This window comes from Pseudorca crassidens, chromosome 1 (genome assembly GCF_039906515.1).
Source record: "Pseudorca crassidens isolate mPseCra1 chromosome 1, mPseCra1.hap1, whole genome shotgun sequence".
NCBI lineage: Eukaryota > Metazoa > Chordata > Mammalia > Artiodactyla > Delphinidae > Pseudorca > Pseudorca crassidens.
In genome coordinates, this window is record NC_090296.1 from 78,719,031 (window position 1) to 78,736,320 (window position 17,290).

The following is a 17,290-nucleotide window of genomic DNA, read 5'->3' on the forward strand; positions in this document are numbered from 1 at the left end:
TAGCATGTTAAAGTTTAATAAATCAAGAAAATAAAACCTCAGACGAGGAAATAACTTCCCAGAAATGGAAGACAAAAACTTACGTATGTGAAAAACCCATGTCACATTCTGTGTTCATTCCTGAGAACCCGATAAGAGTGGGAACATACCAAGCGCAGAAATATTTTTGAGAGATGAGCGAACACTTTTCATTTGTTCTCTTAGCTTGGAAATTGGTTCCTCAAAGAGGCTGTAAAGTTTTGTGTGTGGAAGTTAAAGTCCGTGCAAAAATCAACTCGGCTGCAAGGTCTGCAGACCAGCTCCATCAGCGAGGTCAGATGATGACTTTGAAAATCATCTGTTACAGAAGGAGATTTGAAGGTGTTTGTACTGACTACAGCAAAATAAACAAGGCAATGAAAGCCATCCAAAGGCACTTATGAGACATTCGTGATTTAAGTATTTGGCTTAAGAAAACAAAACAAAACCCCCAAACAGTGTGGTTTTTTGTTTTGTTTTTGTTTTTCTCTCTAGGCAGGCATTAGGGGGAGGGGGCAAGAAATATTGAACTTCTACTAGATACTGCTAGGAACTTGAAATCAATTTTTCCAAATAAATCAAACAAGAAGGAAGTCTGCATTAAATCAATATCTAGAGAATCTTCATCATCTGAATGTTTTGTTTGTGCAAACAGCAGTTTCTATCCATGAACTCAGTGCTGCACTTTAAATGTTTTCGATAATTTTTTGTTAAATCATCCCGTGAGCCATAGTTTGTAGTTGCCTGCGAGATGCAAACATTCAGTAGGGCTCAAAAGACTTATCTTGGTCAAGTGGGCTGCAGGAGAGATACACAGTCAGAAATACACAAAATACTTACGCAATTAACAGCCCAGCCAAAGTGCACCACCAAGTCCTAGGAGCCAGCTGTTCTCTCCCTGTGTAAACTATTCCGCCAAAGAAAAGGAAGCATATTTTACAAATTCGTTAACTTCTTCTAATCTAAAATCAATGCTTTAGTCATGTTTTTTTCCAAAACTCATATGAACTGCTCCAAATAAAAATACAAAGAGACAAGCGCTTACCTCCTATATAGGAAGTAATTGTTTAAGAGCTCCGAGCCTGTGGTTTTATATATCCCATCTTTTTCTCACCATCTCTATCTAGTAAATGTTGTTCATCTTTAGGATCCCTCCTCAGGAGGCTTCTCAGACCACACTCCCTACAGTAGAAACATCCCGACCCCCATTCCACCAGCCCACAGCTCTCTGCCCCATTTCACTGCATCTTTTTTCTTCATTGTCACTTATCTCTCCCTGCCACTAGAATGTAAGCTTCATGAGGGTGGGCACTTTGTCAATGTTGGTCACTTTGATTACACGAGTGTATAGAATACAGAAGTATCTAACACAGAATTGGGATTCAATAACCAGCTGTAGATTGGGAATATTCAGCACGTGCTCACTCAGTAAGATTATCAGCGGAGCCAATGTTGAGGATATAACCATCATGCAGATGGTAAAGACAGGCCCTCATCTCGCCGTTTATAGTCTAGTATGTTGGTAAATATTTATCAAGTTTTCTGCCTCACATTTGTGTTTCCACAGCTGTCAACCAGTCATTGCAAACCATTATCCACTCAGGATGAAGGCATAAGAGTAAAAACTCTTCAGACCTCTTTAACCATAATTACATAATTGAAACCTGCTCTTAGTAAGAGGGAAGAAGTAGAATGACTCCATGTAGGCAAACTTAAAATCTGAAATCTGAGATGCCTAAGCAGTAATCATTAAATGATAAATTTCACTTACAGAAACCACTTTCAAATTAATTTGAGGCTCTTGTGAGAAGCGTTGATGCTACTGGCTTGTAAAAGGAAAGTCCATTTCTCTTGTTTTGCTCTCCTATCTAAATATAAAAAGTGTTTCTCTCCATCTAACTCACAAGATGCTAAAAGGGGGCTACTCTAAAGATCTGGAGAAGAAATTTGAAGGCCTTTGTAGGGAAGTTTTCGCTTAGATCTGCAAAAGCTATTTATGCCCATTCCCTCAATTGCAGAGACCGTGTATGCCGTCTTGCATTGACCTAAAAAAAGAATAAAGATCTTTACCCATTTGGAACTGATCTTGTATGGCCCTCTTTAAAAAAAAAAAAGTGATAATGAACTTGACAATGATTAAAAAAAAAGATATTTGCAATGGTCAAATAACAGTTAAATGATTCGTATCCAAAATGGATCTGTCTTTTAAATTAACAAGAAAAAAACTCCACAAATAACTGTAGGAGTTGGCAAAGCACATGACCACGCATTTCACAAAAGAAGAAACCTGAATAGCCAATGAACGTGAAAAGGTGCTAGATTATATTAGTAAATAGTGAAATGCAAAAGAAATAAGAAGGCACGCTTGCTTATCAAGCAGAGGAGCAAAGATTTAAGTCTGTCCGTATCTAGCATTGAAAAGAGTATGGAGAAGCAGGTAATTAAATGCATTGACAATGAGACTGTAGACTGGTACAACCATTTCAGAGAGTAATTTTTCAAAATGTGATAAAATTAAACATGTACCTAGTATACCATCCAGCCATTCCACTTCTAGGCAAAACACCTTAGAAGAATCTGAGCACGTGTATGAAGGATAGAAACTTGTGTGAGCACTTCTACTGTGGTTTGTTTATAACAATCTTAGTTCCAATTAACAGGAGTAGGAGAAGGCATCAGAAATCATTTTATTTATATAATAAAATGCTATACAGTTACTAACAGGAATGGACTAGAGTCTTCTGTTTCAACACACAGCTCAAAACCTTAGTGATATTTGCAAAACTAAAAGCAAGTTGTAAAATGATACAAGCAGTATGACACCATTATGTATATTTTATAATAAACATATAAAACAATAGTATAAATTGTTTATGGAAACATATGTGTTCATATAAACATATAAATAGTGGATTGGAAACCAGACCCTTGACGGTGCCCACCAGAATCGAGTAGGGGATGGGGTTGGACTGGGGATAGAAGACAAAAGAGATTGTAATTTTATAATGTTTTTGAAAATTTTATTTCTTAAAAAATCTCGAAACTAATATGACAAAATGTTGACAACTTTCATCTCTGGGTGGGGGTATGTGGATATCTGTTAGATTATTCTCTTTACATTTTGGTTATTTTTAAAATTTTCTCGAAGTTAAAAGAAAAAAGGATCTGATCTTTCTATCATGATTTCAAGAGCGACTTTGATGCTCATTTGGGCGCTGAGGATTTTTCCTTCCTGCGTGTCCTCTGTAACCAGCTCTAAACAAGGTAGGCAGGCTTTCAGAACACATACAAGCCCTTACTGGGGTCTGTAGGTCTGCAGATCTGTCTAAGGGTCAACTCCTGACTAGTCACCTTGCTCTTTACACATAAGCAGTAGAACGTTTACCCGTTGTCTGTATATAAAAAAATGCGTTTGAAAGTTCTGAACAATGCTGCCAAATGCAAGCATATGAAAAGGCTGAAGCATATGCAAATTTCAATACAGTTTGGATCTAATTCTACACAAGTATTTATTGTGCACATTACATGTGCAGTGCAGTACATAAAAGACGAAAGCATAAAAGTCCTTCCCAGCCAACATGCAGGCACGGTGGAAAACACACTGAACTGGGAATCAGAAAAATCAGAATGTCCTGACTCCTCCTCATAGGAACCGAGTGCCCCTGGGTTAGATATTGAAACCCTCTACCTAAATTCAATCATCTGTGTTACAAGAATGGGAATAATACCTACCTCTGGGTGGATGATGGAACTAAGTAAAATAAGCTCCATGAAAGTGCCAGACATGTAACAGACACGTAATAAACGTGTCTGTATGGATGTTAGAGTTCAATTGGGAGCTCAACCAAGACAATGAAAGTATAATAGTATGGGTCGTGTCTTATGAATCTTAATTTCACAGTGCATAACACAATGGATGCCACATGGTAGGTGGTTGATAAAGCTACTAAATGAGTACTTGCAGAGGGGAAAGGAAGAAAGGGAGGGAGGGAGAGAGGGAAGGAGGGAGGAATGGAGAAAGGGAGAAAGAAACAGAGGAAGGAAGGGAGGAGAGGAGGGGGAGAAAGAAAAGAAAGGGAAAGAAAAGAAAAAGAAATGAAAAGAAGCAATCCCATTCCAGTAAATGGCACAGCAACTTCTGTTTTTGGTAAAACCAGTGAATGGTATAAATACCCCACAGAGGGGCTCAAGCAGAACAGAAAACCCTTCTGGCACTCTTCTGCCTGCGTCATAAGAATCACTTTAAACCCAAACTTACAATCCTCAGGCTGTTTTCACTGCAGTGACAGAACTTGAGAAAAAGAGACCAGAAGATGCCTGAACGTGTAACAAGACAGGCTGAAGCTCCCCAGCCGAGGTCTGCCGGCAGAGACATGGGAGTGAAACGAGACAAAGGCAGAGACAGAAATGTATCTCAGCAAGAATTCACATCCCCGGTGCCAGACTATAACGGGACCTGCTGAAAATTAGGCTCCCATCTTTGTGTGCAGACTAGGTGACTTGTTAAGTCTGAAAAGTTTCTATTTGCTTTGAGCTCTTTGATGTGACCTCCCTCTTGGAAAACATTGGATGGGATTTTAATCAGTTATTGATTTCCTGTTTTCCCTTAGTGTTTGAACTGCTGTGGGTCTTCATTTTCTAAATCTTTTTTGGGGTACACTTCCCAAGAAAAGCTCATTCTACTGCAAATTCTAAATGCTGGCGCCTTGGAGAAGATCTACTGAAGGTGCTTATTAAACTGAAGTTCTCTGGGTTTTACCTCATTGTCTTGGACTGCCCTGTTCCTTCTTTTACGTTTGGCTCGTTTAATTCACTTGCAACCTTTGTTCCCTCAAGATCTCTGCTATTTACTAGGAACTATGTTTTAAGATTTATCTTTAAGTCATTGAAACATATACCTGACTTTGCTTTTGCTATAACTGTCCTAATAAGTCACTTGTTCTGGTTCATTACATTGAAAAAAAAAAAGACTTTATAACATTACAAGTATATGATAAACTCATCCTAGAAAACTTGGAAAATAGAGAAAATACAAAGAAATTTTCCATAAGCTCACAACCTCCCCCAAACCACTGTTTATACATATACAACACACACACAGACACAATCCATATATACATATATGGATTTAATTCCAGTGATATAAAGTGTGTGTATGTATATCTTAAAGTTGACTTTTATTAACTACTTAACATGTACCGAACACTAGGCTTCACATACATTATCTAATTTAATCTTTATAACAGTCCTATGAAGTTGCTTCTATGATTTGCTCTCTTTGAAGGTGAGGAAACCGATGTCCAGAGAGGTTGTGTAACTGTCTCAAGGGCACACAGCTGTATGAGGCAGAGGAAATATTCACAGCCGGCTGATACCTAGGCCCCCTCCGCTTACCTTCCACACCATACTCTGTGTAGTTAAGAGTCTACACTGCATACTGTGTCAGAGCTGGTATTCAAACACCATGGTCACTCCACAAACCAGCACCCTAAATGCCAAGCGATTTAAATAATTCAATAGCTGGTATTGTCAAGACATTGGTTATGTAAGATATGAACATATATATGAGAAATACGAGTTAGATTCTACATGACTTGACTTATAAAAAATTCTGAACACGTGGTCATTGAAAACTCAGATATGCCCTGTCTTCTTGGGGTTTTGTATGAAAACTGCTTTTCTGCGATGACAATTGTTATTAGTGCCAGACAGTATCAGTCTGTTTTTAAAATTAGGAGCTCATCAATAAGCTCAGCGTTTGGGGGTCTGCTCAGGGCAGAGAAGCGCCAAGCTGGAGGTGGGAAAGTAAATTCAAGCCCGACTTTTCCCATCTAAAGATCAGTAGAAGCTCATATGTCAGTTTGCACTTGGCTTACAAAGCGTTCAAATTTAAATCTCTTTTAAGTCATGGTAACTTCTTCACTCCTTCCCTCCCTAGCTTAAAAGGTTGGATCACCTGGAATATGATTTCTCATTCCTTTTTAAAAGAAAGACAAAAAATGTAAACTGTGGGCCCCTCGCTGCTTATGTCAGAGTAATACATGTGTGCTTTATATAAACTAACCATTTGTCTATTAATGTTTGTAAAGCTTCGTAGACATAAGGTATTTGGGACACACTCTCTAGAGAAATGTAGTGCCTCTGGAAAGAGGATCAGAGAAGGAAGAAACCAATGGGAAGAGAAAGTCCTTTATCCTCACATCCAGAATGTGAAAGGACATCTCCAAGATGAGCATCAAACTGCATTTCCCCCTATATTGGAGGCCATGGCGGGAGGAGGAAACTTCCAAGGAGACTAGGCAGCCTGGCCTGTAATGTTGGTTTCTAGATACCATGTTACTTGTCTGTGTGACAAGAAAGAGAAAAATACAGAGGACACACTTTGGACTGGACCACATGGCAGTGTGTCCCCAGATACTGGTTTTCAGATGATCTCCCAGAGGTTTCCTGGTGACTGGATACCCCATCAGCCTGAGTGGTGAGGGGATCTCAGGATCTCCCAGGGGCATGTGTCTACCTGCCCAGGCCCACCATGTTGTAGGGAAGTGCAGGGCTGAGCACAGGCTCTTAAAGATTATAAAGCATGGACAAAACAAAGTAGTGAATATAACAAAAAAGAAGCAGCCTCACAGATATAGAGAATAAAGTAGTGGTTACCAGTGGGGAGAGGGAAAGGGGGAGGGACAATATAGCGATAGGGGAGCAAGAGGTACAAACTATTAGGTATAAAATAAGATACAAGGATGTATTGTACAACACAGGGAATATAGCCAGTATTTTATAATAACTATAAATGGAGGATAACCTTTAAAACTTATGAATCACTATATTCTACACTTGTAACATATAATAATGTACAGCAACTATACTTCAATAAAAAATACTGTCAAGCATGGTTCTTAGTCACTGTTGCATAGAGCTAAAAAAGAAAAACTTCCTGAAAATAAACCATGATTCCTGCTGCAGCTACTCTGCTAGCCAGAGAGATCCATGAGTCTGTGGACAGATTAGGATGTACTTTCCCTCGACACATCTCTGTGGCCACCTCTCAGCACCAGCAGCCTCAAAAAGCCTGCCTAGCCCAGACCTCAGGACACTAGCCTGAGCCCTTGTTAGGTTGCCTATATTCTTGAAAGGATGGAAGGGTGAGAGGGAAGGAGAGAAGGAGGGAAGGGATCACACCTTTTAAATAAGAAAGACAAACTATTTCAGAAAACAACAGCTTCCCTTAATTGGTACCTAACTTTGGCTCTGTCATTCTAAGTGTCTATATTAATGGCAGTGATTGCTATGTGAGCTCTGTGCTGTCAATCTAGGGAAAAGAATCTTGCCCTAGGAAGAGGAATTTCAGAGTTAGAGTTTGTTTTTTGGGGGGTTTTTTGCGGTACGTGGGCCTCTCACTGCTGTGGCCTCTCCAGTTGCGGAGCACAGGTTCCGGACGCGCAGGCTCAGCGGCCATGGCTCACGAGCCCAGCCGCTCCGCAGCGTGTGGGATCTTCCCGGACCGGGGCACGAACCCGTGTCCCCTGCATCGGCAGGCGGACTCCCAACCACTGCGCCACCAAGGAAGCCCTAGAGTTTGCTTTTGATACAAACATTTGATACAAAGTTGCACAAATACAGCAGAGGAGGATGAGAAAGGAGCTGCCAGTGTCTGCTGCTGCCCCTGGGATGCTCTCAGTCTCACTTTCTGCAAATCCAACCCTTGAGCCAAACTGGACCAAGGGCTGGTCCCCGAATACATACCCAGATCCCCACTTCCAGGCTTTTGCTCCTGCTGCACCTTCCACTTAGAATTTCCCACCCTCACATCGTTCTTTCTTTATTTATTTTTAACATCTTTATTGGGGTATAATTGCTTTACAATGGTGTGTTAGTTTCTGCTGTATAACAAAGTGAATCAGTTATACATATACATATGTTCCCATATGTCTTCCCTCTTGCGTCTCCCTCCCTCCCACCCTCCCTATGCCACCCCTCCAGGCTGTCACAAAGCACCCAGCCAATATCCCTGTGCCATGCGGCTGCTTCCCACTAGCTATCTACCTTACTACGTTTGTTAGTGTGTATATGTCCATGCCTCTCTCTCGCCCTGTCACAGCTCACCCTTCCCCCTCCCCATATCCTCAAGTCCGTTCTCCAGTAGGTCTGCGTCTTTATTCCTGTCTTACCCCTAGGTTCTTCATGACATTTTTTTTTTCTTAAATTCCATATATATGTGTTAGCATACGGTATTTGTCTTTTTCTTTCTGACTTACTTCACTCTGTATGACAGACTCTAGGTCTATCCACCTCATTACAAATAGCTCAATTTCGTTTCTTTTTATGGCTGAGTAATATTCCATTGTATATATGTGCCACATCTTCTTTATCCATTCATCTGATCACATCGTTCTTTTAAATTCCTACTTCTACTTCAAGGCTCCTTTCCAGACGCTTTAGCATTTTCTGTGATTCTAGTCACATTTCTACTTTGTTTTAGTTGCATGTTTATTTGACATATTTTGTCCATGGAACACAGACTCCTTGAGGTCTGGCATCATTTCTTTCTTCATCCTTGAGTTCGCTGTGGGCCTAGGGCTGTGTGCTGAGCAAAGAAGTTGCTCACTCAGTAGATGTTCATTGAACTGGAAGCCAGGATTTCACTTAAAGGAGGCTGAGTTGAATCGTAACAAAAGTGCCCCAAATCTCCCTATTGTTTCAGTCTTCTGTTTTATCTCATCACCTGTGGGAACTCTTGTCAGAAGTACTAAGCACTAGCGTTCATCCACCAGCTAGTTGCTGGTGGTGGCCGTTAAGGTGCTGAGTTTGGGTCCACCCCATCTCTTTGCTGCCAGCACCCCAGTCCAGGTCGCGGACATTTCTCTTCTGGACAGATGCAGTGTCTTCTTTACTGACTCCTCTCCTCACTTCCACCAACGCTGACACAGAACTGTTGGAGTCAACTTCTTAAATCACATACCAGATCATGTCATTCCCCAGCCTAAAAGCTTTCTTTCTAGCTCTTACTGAACTTATAAATTATTCACTTTGTTAACTTGCCTCGTTTTTGTCCGTCTCCTCCACAAGCTGTGTGAGGCAAGAACCATCTCTGGTTCCCTGTCTGCCTGGGCCCTAGCATGGTGCTTGGAATATAGTAGATGCTCGCAGACATTTGTTGAATGAATAGATAAAAAGCGCAGAGTTATTATCATTCTCCTTCACTTTAGAAACCTTGTGCTACCTCGCGTTTTCCTGGTTTCCGCACTTTGCCTGGATCTCACTGGACAAATGAGCGTGGTATGGCTCTGGATCTAAGCCTTCCAGTGGAACCTCAGTTTTTAGTTTTGTTGTGGAATCAGAGAGCACATCCCTGTGCTCTGTGTGTGCCCCACCCATTGAGAACCAGCCAGCAATGATGGCACAGACTCATTCTGGGAACTTCAACTGTGTCCCAACATCCCTTGTAAAACCAATCATGAGACAACATTCCAAGACCCCAGAGAAGTGAGGAAGTTTCATTGCCTGCCAGATAGGATAGCATCCACTCCACTAAAAATATCATGGTAAAGTTTTGTGAGAAATTAATAATACACTGTCCCTCTTGTGTTTGGGGGAGGCCTTAAAGATTTGCCGTAGGCAGATACTTTTGTTTTCTTAGCCTGATGAAATAGGGCACAAAAGAAGAAAGCGATATTGAATGAGAGAAGGAACATTTGTGTATGTGGCCAGGAATGATGCACATTTTGCCACTGATTTTATATTTTACTCTTTTTTTTGAAGCTCGGTCTAGTAAGTGCACTTTCAGGGCATCCATATTTCCAAATGCCTCTTCCTTTACTCTTTTTTTTTGGCTGCATTGGGTCTTTGTTGCTGCACGTGGGCTTCCTTTAGTTGTGGAGAGCGGGGCCTGCTCTTCGTTGTGGTACGCGGGCTTCTCATTCCGGTGGCTACTCTTGTTGCAGAGCACGGGCCCTAGGTCGCGTGGGCTTCAGTCGTTGTGGCGTGTGGGCTCAGTATTTGTGGCAAAATACTCAGTGGCTCAGTAGTTGTGGCGCATGGGCTTAGTTGCTCCGCGGCACATGGGATCTTCCTGGACCAGGGCTTGAACCCGTGTCCCCTGCACTGGCAGGCGGATTCTTAACCACTGCACCACCAGGGAAGCCCCCTAATTCATTTTGAGGAGACAGGATATAGTGACAGCATTTTATCATGGTTTCTGTGGCTTCTGAAAGCACAATTCCAAACCACAGGAGTATCCAATTGCCATTTGGAAGGAAGTGGGCTAGTTAGAAAGGCCTGGGGTCTCAGAAATAAATTCAGGTGATGCTAAGGCATACTTTTCAGATCTGGTAGAATTTTGTGAGACTGACTGTGGTTGGGTGTAGTTTTGCTCACTGCTCACACAGCGGTGGAGTGCCTATATTCCACCCCCTCCTCTCCTGGTCTCTTATCTTCAACCATTCTCACACTATCTCTGGTCATAATTGTGGGCATTGTTTCCCCAAATGGAACATGCAGCAGAGTCATTGGAGGGACTTACTTTTTTTTTTTTTTTTTTGATTCTCAGAGCTTGCTCTAGACTATTGAATCAAAATTTCCTGGGCTAAGGCCCAAGAATCTGTATTTTTACAACACTCTTCAATGATTCTGACAAGTAACTTGGGTTGGAAATCACTGGTGTGGCGGTAAGAATTCTATTTGCCCCTAAACCCAACCACCAACTGCCTGACCAACTTCAGACAAGTCACCTCTAGGACTATCAGGAAAACAGAAGAAATGACACCTACATAACCAGGATGCACAGAATTAAAGGAAATTACAGACGGGATCAATCCTCATGGGTATTTAATAGGCCAAGTTAGTTAATACTCTGCTGGTGACCTAGAGTCTTCCCAGAATCTTTTTTTGAAATAGTGTTTAGCTTCCTCTTCTGTGTTTAATTCCTTATGGAACTTCATTTCTCCCTTTGTCAGTCACCAAGAATAAGGCCATATGTAGATGAATCATAAGACCATTACGCCATGTGTTCTAAGAGCCTTCCAATTTCATTGATGCAAGAAATGCTCAACATTTAATGCATATTGCTTCTCGCTATCTCTTTCCAAATTGCCACTACAGTTTCCATTTCTGGGAAATTACATAGACATGTCTGGATCCAACTCTTTTATCTTTGCATTTCCAACTGCTCTGTTTTCCTTCTTTCTTCCCGTCAAATTCTCATATTTTGACAGTTTTAAGACCAGCTCTTCCTTGATCTTTTCCTTCCTATAATATATTGAATTGAAATGAGCCCATTCTCCTTGGTGTGCATTCTCTCCAAACACAAAATATTCTGAAGTTCAGACTCTCTGTCCGTGAGTGGGTTAACATCACAAAAAGTGTGGTTTCCTCCATCATAAACAAGAGTGTTTTAAATGAACTCTGTTTCTTTCCTTCCAAACATCACAAAAAGGTTGGGACAAAATGAAATGAAGTTTCAGTAAGAAATGTTATGTGTTAAAAATAGTGACAAGAAAAGTATGTAAATTGATTCAGGAGAAAGAATTTGTAAAATGCTTTAACTTAAAAGGAAATACTCTGGTAGACATTCACAATGAATCAGGAGGAAAACACTCTAGCCTCTTGAAAAAAGCTGTTACACTGTTTAGTATTGACAAAATGTATCAAAAAAAAAAAAAGCCCTTTCCTCTAATGATGTGAGGGAAGAAGACAAACTGCATGTGAGAGCATCTGATCATACATACTTCATTTGGCAACGTGTACGCACTTGATCTGAGCATATTAACAAGCATAGTATTAGCTGCTGACAGTGTTTTGTATTGAACACACCCATTTGTAAAAATAAAAGCAATACTCTATTCACATTTTCAATTCTCCTCTTTATTAAAAAAAAACTGCAATGTGGTTTGAGTTGTGAATCTATTGAAGACAGCTTTGATGAATCAACAGTCAAGGCATATGTAAAAAGTGATTTGGAAAATTTCTTCTGGGTTATGGGGGGATGGGTAGGACATGGGGGCATCTCTCCACACTCTTTCTGGCTTTTCCATTGGCCCCTTTCACTCTGTAAGTTCATCCGCTGTTACAATAAAAATAACTCCCTCCGATGCTAAACTCAGAGTTTTCTGGGGGTATGATTGACTAATGGAAAAGTAATCTGACCATTTTGGATAATGGGTGTCACCTGGATATGACGATGATTCCCCATCAGGCACTCTAAAATAACATCATCCAATTTGAAAGCTTCCCAAAGCTGTGGAGGACAAATAAGGTAACAGCCCAATCCAAACCTCAATCAAAAAAAAGGACAAAGTGGGCTTCACTGGTGGCGCAGTGGTTGAGAGTCCGCCTGCCGATTCAGGGGACACGGGTTCGTGCCCCGGTCCGGGAAGATCCCTCATGCCGCGGAGCGGCTGGGCCCGTGAGCCATGGCCGCTGAGCCTGCGCGTCCGGAGCCTGTGCTCCACAACGAGAGAGGCCACAACAGTGAAAGGCCCGCATACCGCCAAAAAAAAAAAGAAAGAAAGAAAATTCCACAGTCTACTATTTGGCCAGACTTTCTCCTATGGAGCTATTATAAAATGATGAACTGATGGCTAAACTGAGATCAGATCAACGGGCTCTACTTGGACCTTTGACAGAGCATTCAACAGACCTTTGCTTCAGCCACTCCTAGATGGACAATATAGATTTCCTGATGATTTACTTGACAGAGTGGAGCAAGGAAGTGTGATGTGGACGACCTTCACTTCTAAGAATAATAGCTTATGAATGCTGGCCTAAATTTGTATATCTATTAATCATGATGATTAACATTTAAGATCTCTTATGTCAACACTGTGCTAAGTAGTTGAAACATTGGATGTGGTCCACTGGCACACGGTATTTAGTCCCATCACCTTCCATGCGCCTTCTTGTATAGCAGGCACTGGAAAACTCAAAACTGCATTTGCTAACTTGTCGGCAGTGAGAATTCTGGAAGCAAAACAGAACACCAGGTAGATGCACTCCCACAAGTTTTGGAAGACAAGAGAGAACAACTATTTTTCTGCTGCTATTCTACTATGAGAGACAGTAGCTGAAGGCAAACTCGGCACACCTGTGTCAAGACAATTGCTTTGGGGGGGTCATAGCAGGGTGGTGTCGGCAGTTACAACAGTCACCATTCCTGACCTCTGGATCCAGGTTATGCTGTTAACCTTGAACTGGCTAAGCCCAGCCATGGGCTCCTGCCTGCTCCTCCATATCTTCAAATAATTTTGTAAGCACCTAATTCTTTTCATTAAATTGCTTTCATCTGGAGATAGCCAGAGTAAGGAATTCCCTGGTGGTCCAGTGATTAGGACTCCATGCTCTCACTGCTGAGGGCCTGGGTTTAATCCCTGGTCAGGGAACAAAGATCCCACAAGCTGCATGGCATGGCCAAAAATTAAAAAAAAAAAGAAAATTAAAAAAATGGAAACATCCAGAGTAAATTCTTTGTTTCTCATACTTTAAAATCTCACTAATTCTGAATTTGGCACCCAAATCAAGGTTTAATACAGGTGTGGTATCACAAGGAATTTATCCTCACATCAGTTTAATGATCTAAGTATTATATTTCCCATTTGACAGATGAAAGAATTAAAATTCGGTGAGATAAAATAACTTGGTCAAGATTGGTTCAAGATGGCGGAGTAGAAGGATGTGCTCTCACTCCCTCTTGTATGAGCACCAGAATCACAGCTAACTGCTGAAAAATCATCGACAGGAAGACACTGGAACTCACGAAAAAAATATACCCCACATCCAAAGACAAAGGAGAAGCCACAATGAGACGGTAGGATGGGCACAATCACAGTAAAATCAAATTTCATAACTGCTGGGTGGGTGACTCACAAAATGGAGAACATTTACATCACAGAAGTCCACCCACGGGAGGGAAGTGAAGGTTCTGAGCCCCACCTGGGGGTCTGGCAACAGGAGGAGGAATTCCTAGAGAATCAGACTTTGAAGGCTAGAGGGATTTGATTGCAGGACTTTGACAGGACTGGGGGAAACAGAGACTCCACTCTTAGAGGGCACACACAATGTAGTGTGTGCATCGGGACCCAGGGGAAGGAGCAGTGACCCCATAGGAGACTGAACCAGACCTACCTGCTAGTGTCAGAGGGTCTCCTGCAGAGGTGGGGGCGGGGGCTGTGGCTCACCATGGGGACAAGGACACTGGCAGCAGAAGTTCTGGGAAGTACTCCTTGGCGTGAGCCCTCCCAGAGTCTGCCATTAGCCCCACCAAAGAGCCTGGGTAGGCTCCAGTGTTGGGTCACCTCAGGCCAAACAACCAACAGGGAGGGAACCCAGCCCCACCCATCAGCAGACAAGCGGATTAAAGTTTTGCTGAGCTCTGCCCACCAGAGCAACAGCCAGCTCTACCCACCACCAGACCCTCCTATCAGGAAGCTTGCACAAATCTCTTAGGTGGCCTCATCCACCAGAGGGCAGACAGCAGAAGAACTACAATCCTGCAGCCTGTGGAACAAAAACCACATTCACAGAAAGACAGATAAGATGAAAAGGCAGAGGGCTATGTACCAGATGAAGAAACAAGATAAAACCCCAGAAAAACAACTAAATGATATGGAGATAGGCAACCTTCCAGAAAGAGAATTCATAATAATGATAGTGAAGATGATCCAGGACCTTGGAAAAAGAATGGAGGCAAAGATTGAGAAGATGCAAGAAATGTTTAGCAAAGACCTAGAAGAATGAAAGACAAATACCTAGAAGAATTAAAGAACAGCAAACAGAGATGAACAATACACTAACTGAAATGAAAACTACACTAGAAGGAATCAATAGCAGAATAACTGAGGCAGAAGAATGGATAAGTGACCTGGAAGACAGAATGGTGGAATTCACTGCCACCGAACAGAATTAAGAAAAAAGAATGAAAAGAAATGAAGACAGCATAAGAGACCACTGGGATAACATTAAACGCAACAACATTTGCATTATAGGGGTCCCAGAAGGAGAAGAGAGAGAGAAAGGACCCAAGAAAATATTTGAAGAGATTATAGTTGAAAACTTCCCTAACATGGGAAAGGAAAGAGCCACCCAAGTTCAGGAAGTGCAGAGAGTCCCAGGCAGGATACACCCAAGGAGAAACATGGCAAGACACATAGTAATCAAATTGACAAAAATTAAAGACAAGCAAAAATTATTGAAAGCAACAAGGGAAAAATGACAACATACAAGAGAACTCCCATAATGTTAATAGCTGATTTCTCAGCAGAAACTCTGCAAGCCAGAAAGTTGTGGCAGGACATATTTAAAGTGATGAAAGGGAAGAACCTACAATCAAGGTTACTCTACCTGGCAAGGATCTCATTCAGATTCAACAGAGAAATCAAAAGCTTTACAGACAAGCAAAAGCTAAGAGAATTCAACACCACCAAACCAGCTCTACAACAAATGCTAAAGGAATTTCTCTAGGCAGGAAACACAAGAGAAGAAAAGGACCTACAAAAACAAACCCATAACAATTAAGAAAATGGTAATAGGAACATACATATTGATAATTACCTTAAACGTGAAAGCATTAAATGCTCCAGCCAAAAGACACAGGCTCGTTGAATGGATACAAAAACAGGACCCATATATATGCTGTCTACAAGAGACCCACATCAGACCTAGGGACACATTCAGACTGAAAGTGAGGGGATGGAAAGAGATATTCCATGCAAATGGAAATCAAAAGAAAGCTGGAGTAGCAATACTCATATCAGATAAAATAGACTTTAAAAGAATTTTACAAGAGACAAGGAAGGAAACTACATAATGATCAAGGGATCAATCCAAGGAGAAGATAGAAAAATTGTAAATATATATGTACCCAACATAGGAGCACCGCAATACATAAGGCAACTGCTAACAGCTATAAAAGAAGAAATTGACAGTAACACAATAATAGTGGGGGATTTTAACATCTCACTTACACCAATGGACAAATCATCCAGAGAGAAAATTAATAAGGAAACAGAAGCTTTAAATGACACAATAGACCAGATAGATTTAATTGATATTTATAGGACATTACATCCAAAAACAGCAGATTACACTTTCTCCCCAAGTGCGCATGGAACGTTCTCCAGGATAGGTCACATCCTGGGTCACAAATCAAGCCTCAGTAAATTTAAGAAAATTGAAATCATATCAAGCATCTTTTCTGACCACAACGCTATGAGGTTAGAAATCAATTAGAGGGAAAAAAACGTAAGAAACACAAACACATGGAGGCTAAGCAATACGTTACTAAATAACCAAGAGATCACTGAAGAAATCAAAGGGGAAATAAAAAAATACCTAGAGACAAATGACAGTGAAAACACGACGATCCAAAACCTATGGGATGCAGCAAAAGGAGTTCTAAGAGGGTAGTTTATAGCAATACAAGCCTACCTCAAGAAACAAGAAAAATCTCAAATAAACAATCTAAGCTTACACCTAAAGGAATTAGAGAAAGAAGAACAAACAAAACCCAAAGTTAGCAGAAGGAAAGAAGTAATAAAGATCAGAGCAGAAATAAATGAAATAGAAACAAAGAAAACAATAGCGAAGATCCATAAAACTAAAAGCTGGTTCTTTGAGAAGATAAACAAAATTGATAAACCATTAACCAGACTCATCAAGAAAAAAAGGGTCAAGACTCAAATCAATAGAATTAGAAATGAAAAAGGAGAAGTAACAACGGACACTGCAGAAATACAAACGATCATGAGGGATTACTACAAGCAACTCTATGCCAATAAAATGGACAATCTGGAAGAAATGGACAAATTCTTAGAAAAGCACAACCTTCCAAGACTGAACCAGGAAGAAATAGAAAATATAAACAGACCAATCACAAGCACTGAAATTGAGACTGCGATTAAAAATCTTCCAACAGGGCTTCCCTGGTGGTGCAGTGGCTGAGAGTCCACCTGCAGATGCAGGGGATACGGGTTCGTGCCCTGGTCCGGGAAGATCCCACATGCCGCAGAGCAGCTGGGCCCGTGATCCACAGCCCCTGGGCCTGTGCGTCTGGAGCCTGTGCTCCACAACGGGAGAGGCCACAACAGTGAGAGGCCCGTGTACCGCAAAAAAAAAAAATCTTCCAACAAGCAAAAGCCCAGGACCAGCTGCCTTCACAGGCGAATTCTATCAAACATTTGGAGAAGAGCTAACACCTATCCTTCTCAAACTCTTCCAAAATATAGCAGAGGGAGGAACACTCCCAAACTCATTCTACAAGACCACCATCACCCTGATAAAA